Source organism: Anomaloglossus baeobatrachus, chromosome 5 (genome assembly GCF_048569485.1).
Source record: "Anomaloglossus baeobatrachus isolate aAnoBae1 chromosome 5, aAnoBae1.hap1, whole genome shotgun sequence".
Lineage (NCBI taxonomy): Eukaryota > Metazoa > Chordata > Amphibia > Anura > Aromobatidae > Anomaloglossus > Anomaloglossus baeobatrachus.
In genome coordinates this window covers 67,750,903-67,757,899 of record NC_134357.1, presented here as the reverse complement: position 1 = coordinate 67,757,899, position 6,997 = coordinate 67,750,903, and positions in this window count along the sequence as shown.

Genomic DNA, 6,997 nt, shown 5'->3' with positions numbered 1-6,997 from the left:
CTTGAAGGACCAAAAGGAAGGCTGCAACACATTGCCAACAAGTAGAGAGGAAGGTGTGCAGGAAGACACAAAAACTCAGGGTGAGAGAACTAAAACACATTCATGTAAGGTGAAATGGATAGGAGCTAGGAAGAAAAACAAACCAACTCACAGCAGGAACTCAACTGGTGTTTACCCAAAGGTAAACCCTTAAACTGAAGGGCTGGAAGTCCCAGATACAAATCCACCGAGAAGAGCTGCCATGCAACAACAGGTCACCAGAGCAAACCTTCAAACTGAGCCATAATAACATGTACATAAGTGACAAGTCACACTGTGTACAGTCACGTAGATGCTAAACAAATCATCTACCCGTGTCTCACCTAATACTATGGTGCGAGGTTTGTCGGATGGCATACGCACACAAATGGACATTAGAAGGTAGAAAAAAGAATACTGAAAATAGTAGAATTAATCAGATGACCACTTCCAGCAAGACATCTAGAAGTAGCAGAAATAGGTAAAACATTTTTATATTCTAACCAGTTCTCAGCCCTTTATAATCAAGCAAAATGCAAAATCATAGAAGAAATGTAGAAATGCGCAAAATATGTCAAAATGTTTTTCTTTTAGAGTTTTCCATTTTGATTTTACATTTGCCCCGAAATATTGTATTAAGACTTGATTATAACTTACTCGTTGTAATTGATGCTGGTTAAAAGAAAAAAAAACATTAGAAGAGAATGGGAAAAAGAAATAACTTTAAAATTTTTTGTTATGCACAATACTAACAATATTAATAACAGAATATAACACATGCGATCTTCAATATACATTATAAAGATAGGGCTCTGAGAAGTTTTGATATAATTTCCTCAAGTTTAGTTTGGGCAGATTCACTTAATTCAGCAATACATGTTATTATTGTTTTCATGGCAGTTTCGGGCAGCTCCATCACAAAGGTAATATCGGGGAAGTAGGTTAGGTAGGTAGCAAGGAAGAGGAATAGGAGGAGGTGTGAGGGAATAGGGTCACTGGTGCAGGTAGTAGGGCAAGAAGAAGAAAGTAGCCTTTTAAATTTTTCTTCTCTAACCATTTCAAAGACAGTAAGTAAACTTGATGAAGTGCGTGAGGAAACAAGATCCACAATATTAGTGGTTTGGGAGACAATTTGCAGCAGATGAGAACTAGAAACAAGTTTAAATATCTTGAACTCCTGACCTGTCTGCTGCCCTTTCTATCTACCATGTTTAACTTCTGCACACTTTGACAAATATGGCAATTGGAAAAATTTGCTCTAAGTGCCACCCAGAACTCATGTACTCCCCTTGGCTAGATATACATTTATGGGGAAGTTTGTTCTTGGATCTAGGTCTCATTTAACTCCTTCCATAAGATAACAACTGACTAAAGACAGGAGAAGGCAAAGAAATATGTAAAGAAAAACAAACAATCTTGCAGACCTTCTTGGGCCATGCAACTTTGAGGTAAATATATAACGTTACAACATTTGGGAACACGGAAATAAAAATATATTACAAATTAGATATTACAAAAAAAAGAAGAGATGTATCATGCTTTACATGGGGTTATCAAAAGAGAAAATTAATATATACCATAAATTAAGTCAGTTCGGATAGGACCACCACTTGTCCTGATGGCCTCCTCTTAACATGCAGCAAGCAGGGCTGGCATCAGCACATGGCACATACGGGCAAAAGCTGGGGCCTGGGCCGCTGGGGGGGCCCACTCGCCGGCATCAGCGACAATTATCAGTTCCCGGCTGCCAGTCTTGCACCTGCTCCCACAGCGTTCAGCTGCGTTGTGTAGCATGCCGTGCACTGCTGTCCCACAGATAAAGGGAAAGAGGAGCCACTGCGCAGCATCACCAGGAAGCAGGCACACAGCTGTAAGATGGCTTTGCACCGACCACCCCTCTGCTTCCCCTAGCAGTATGGTTCCCCAGACCTGTTTGAGCCACCCCCAAAGCAGTATGGGTCCCCAAGACCTGTATGAACGACCCACCAGAGCATTATGGGCCCCCAGACCTGTATAAGCCAACCCAGACTGGTATAGGCACCCCAGACCTGTATGGGCTACCCCCACATAGCAATATGGGTCCCCAGACTTGTATGAGCCACCCTCAGAGCAGTATAGGTCTCCAGACCTATATTAGTTACCCCCCAAGGCAGTAGTGGCACCAGACCTGTATGAGCTAGCCCCCAGAGCAGGATGGGCCCCCCAGACCTGTATGAGCTAGCCCCCAGAGCAGTATGGGCCCCCAGACCTGTATGATCCATCTTCCAGAGCAGTATGTGCCCCCAGACCTGTATGAGTCACCCTCCCAGAGCAGTATGAACCTCCATACCTGTATGAGTCACCCTCCCAGAGCAGTATGGACCCCCAGACCTGTATGAGCCACCCCCACACCGATATGGGCTCCCAGACCAATATGAGCTACTCTTCAGTGCAGTATGGGCCCCCAGATTTGAATGAGCCACACCCCAGAGCAGTATGCCTCCCAGTAACGTCTAAGCCTCTCAGCTCCCAGTAATGTGTATGTCTCCCAGTAATGTGTATAACCCAGTAATGTCTATTCCCCCAGCCTCTCCTGTGATGCATATACTGTAGCCTCCAGCCTCACCTGTGATGTATATACTGCAGTCCTCAGCCCTCCCTGTGAAGTATATACTGTAGCCCACACCTCCACTGTGATGAATATACAGTAGCTCAAGCCTTTACTGTGATGTAGTAGTAGTATATACTGTAACTCCCAGCCTTCCTTTTGATGTAAATACTGTAGCTCTCAGCCCCTCCTGTGATGTTTATATTGCAGACCCCAGCCTCTACTGTGATATATATATTGTGAGACTATGACCGGGGTTATCTATGACGGCCGGTACGTCTCGCCCCAGTTGTGCTCACTCCATGCGTAGAAAGCAACTCCACTCCAGGGTTTATGCTGTTTCCCTGCAGGCTGAAAGGAGGGTTAAAAGGAAACAGGAACATGGGCGTGGGGCCTTAGTGTGAGGGAGTGAACACAACTTCCTGAGTGTCTGCCCGGGGAGCACATGTAAATTGTTGTTGGACTTTTGGTTTGTGTAATAAACCGTGTGCCGTGACCATTGGTGCCTGGATCCCGTGTCTTCTGCCGTGCAGCCGACCACGCTACCTCACAGATAGTGGAGAATGCGGGCATGCCAGCCCGGTGAGGTGTAGCATCCATCCCTGGTGACCCGGTAGCACATGTCCTGGATTCGAACGGCTATACTACAGCCCAAACCCGGTGATGCCATGGAGGACATACTAAAGCAGCTGGCTCAGGCTAATGCACAGCAACAACAGGCTAATGCACAGCAACAACAGGCTAATGCACAGCAACAACAGGCTAATGAACAGCAGCAACAGACCAATGCACACCTGCTCCGGTCGTTCGAACGTCAGCAGCAATCCTTGCAATTGCAGGAAAAAAGGCACCAAGAACAGATGGTTCTCCTGGCCAAGTCGATCCGTGCCGGACCAGCAGCAACAACCCTGGAACCGGGTGACGACGGCAGCGTCCGGAAAGTGGTGAGACAAGCGTTGCAAAAGATGACCCCGGGGGATGATGTGGAAGCGTTCCTGGCGGTGTTTGAGCGGGTGGCCGAGCGGGAAAAGCTGCCGACCCCCCAGTGGGCTGAGGTATTGTCGCCCTATCTGACGGGGGAGCCCCAAAAAGCGTACCTGGACCTCTGTACCGAGGACGCCATAGAATATGCGACTCTGAAAGCCGAAATACTTGCTCGGTTGGGGGTGAATACCTATGTACGGGCTCAGCGGGTAAATCAGTGGTTCTATGAGGAAGCCAAACCCGTACGCTCCCAGGCCTATGACTTGTTGCATCTGGTAAAGAAGTGGTTGCAGCCTGACACTCTGAGCCCTGCGCAAATGGTGGAAAGGGTAGTAGTTGATCGCTTTGTGCGCACTTTACCCGTCACCATTCAACGGTGGGTCGGTCAGGGTGACCCAAGTACCCTGGACCAATTAGTATGCCTGGTTGAGCGGCATGTGGCTACGTAGGACTTGATACGGGACACTGAGACTTTGCGTACCGCCCGTCGGTCCGGCCCCTCCAAGCCTAGAGTCAAGGACCCACCGCTGACACCGGTGCGGGAGACCGCTACCGTCCTGTCCGAGGCCGCGCCCACCGTCCCTGAGGTCCGGAAGGCTATGTACCCTAAACGACAACTCGTCAAGGGGGTTTCCTTCCCTATTAGATGTTGGCGGTGCCAGCGGGTGGGACATATGGAAGCCCAGTGTCCACTCACCACGGAGCCCATGGATTGTGGGGTTACCCGGCGGGGTTCAATGTATGCTCAGGTGGTGTGTACCGCTGACCTTGTCTCCCCAGAGACTGAGCCCCACTTGTGCCAAATACAGGTGAATGGATGTCCGGTTACAGGCTTGTTGGATTCCGGAAGCTTAGTGACCATGGTGCGATCAACCCTAAGGGCTGAAGTAAAAGCCACAGGACGTACCGTGGGGGTGGTTTGCATACATGGGGACCGCCGAGACTATCCCACGGGGATTGTCACCATCACAGCACCCTGTGGTCAGGTGCAACATGAGGTGGGACTTATTAACACTCTTCCCTATGACGTGATCCTAGGAAGGGATCTGCCCTATTTTTGGACTTTATGGAAGGGGCCTCCTAAGTCCCCTCAGATATTGGACAGTCCGGGACCTGAGCCCGACAATCCCGAATCCGGGACGCCTGCCGTAGGGATCCCCATGATAGGGACAGAATGTGAACCCGATAGGTCGCCCCTAGAGGTTTTGGCAGGAGAGGCTGAGATGGTCGAGCCCATCCCGGAGTTGGAGGCGTCCCCGGATACGTTTGGGACAGCCCAACTCCAGGATCCTACATTAATACATGCCCGGAGTCGGGTGACAGTGGTTGACGGGGTGGCACAGCTGCCCGGTGCCCAGGAAAGGTACCCCCATTTCGCTCTTAAACAGGATTTACTCTACCGGGTAGATGAAATACGGGGCGTGGGGGTAGAGCAGTTGGTGGTGCCCAGGCCATATCGCCGGCGGGTCCTCGACTTGGCTCATAAACACCTGATGAGTGGCCACCTAGGGGTCAAGAAAACGCAGGAGCGAATATTGCAAAGGTTCTATTGGCCCGGGGTCTTTGGGGAGGTAAAACGGTTCTGCGAAACCTGCCCGGAGTGTCAACTTACCGCACCCCTGGCCCACTTTCGCAGTCCGTTGGTACCCTTACCCATTATAGAAGTCCCTTTTGAATGGATAGGGATGGATCTGGTGGGGCCCCTCGTAAAGTCCGCTCGAGGGCACCAACACATCCTATGATCGTTGACTATGCCACCCGGTATCCAGAGGCGATACCTCTCAGACATACTGCAGCGAAGCTTATAGCTCGGGAGTTGTTTGCTGTGTTCTGCCGGGTGGTGCCGGGTGGGGTTGCCCAAGGAGATCTTTACGGATCAGGGGACTCCATTCATGTCTAAAGTGACCAAAGAGCTATGCCGGCTACTCCAGATCAAGCAGTTGCGTACGTCTGTGTATCATCCTCAGACGGACGGTTTAGTGGAACGATTCAATAAAACCCTGAAAACCATGCTCAAAAGGGTGATTTCCAAAAAAGGGAAAGACTGGGATATGATGCTTCCCTATTTGATGTTTGCCATCCGAGAGGTGCCACAGGCATCCACGGGGTTTTCGCCTTTTGAGTTGTTATACGGGCGACATCCCCGGGGATTGTTGGACCTGGCAAAGGAAACATGGGAGCAAGAGCCCACCCCCCATAAAAGTGTGATTGAACACATTTTAGGAATGCAGAACCGCATAAGCGCGGTCATGCCAATTGTGAAGGAGCATTTACAGGAGGCTCAGGCCGCGCAAAGCGGCCGCTACAATAGACAAGCCACCGTGTGGACCTTTAACCCCGGGGATCGGGTGTTGGTATTGATCCCCACGGCGGAGAGTAAATTCCTGGCTCAGTGGCAAGGCCCCTACGAGATAAAGGAAAGAGTCGGGGTGGTCAACTATAAGGTATTGCAGCCCGGTAGGCGGAAACCTGAACAAATATACCATGTCAACCTATTAAAACCTTGGCAGGAACGGGAAAGCCTGATGGTTGCTTTTTCCCCATCTACCTCCTCTTCGGGTCGTTCAAACCCGGCTCCAGCGACTTCCGGAGAGAACGAACCGGAAGTAAGGATTGGAGAAGCCCTCACCAAGCAACAGAGGCGAGAGGCCAGACGGCTGGTTCAGCAGAACCCCGATGTCTTCTCCGAACTGCCTGGTAGAACCAGTCTGATACAACATGACATTGTCACCGAGCCTCACCTGAAGGTACGCCTGAAGTCATACCGGGTGCCGGAGGCTCGAAGACAAGCCATATCAGAGGAAGTGAAGACAATGCTACGCCTCGGGGTCATCGAAAAATCCCGGAGTGAATGGGCTAGTCCCATTGTCCTAATACCAAAACCCGATGGCTCCTTAAGGTTCTGCAACGACTTTAGGAGATTGAACGAAGTATCCAAGTTCGATCTCTACCCCATGCCCTGGGTGGATGAGCTGATTGATAGGCTGGGAAGGGCGCAATATTTCACCACGCTCGACCTGACCAAGGGGTACTGGCAGGTGCCACTGACGGAGTCTGCCAAGGAGAAAACCGCTTTTGTTACGCCGGAGGGTCTCTTCCACTATTTTGTCTTGCCTTTTGGGTTACATGGCGCTCCGGCCACGTTCCAGAGGTTGATGGACCTGGTGCTGGAACCCCACCAGGCGTATGCATCAGCGTACCTTGATGACATCATTATTTACAGCTCTGAGTGGCAGACCCACTTGGAAAAGGTACAAGCGGTGGTGAACGCGCTCCGAACAGCCGGATTGACAGCCAATCCCAAGAAATGTGCGTTGGGGCTCACGGAAGCCCGCTACTAGGGCTACGTAATAAGCCAAGGAGTGATTAAGCCCCAAATTAACAAAGTTAAGGCGATCCAGAAGTGGC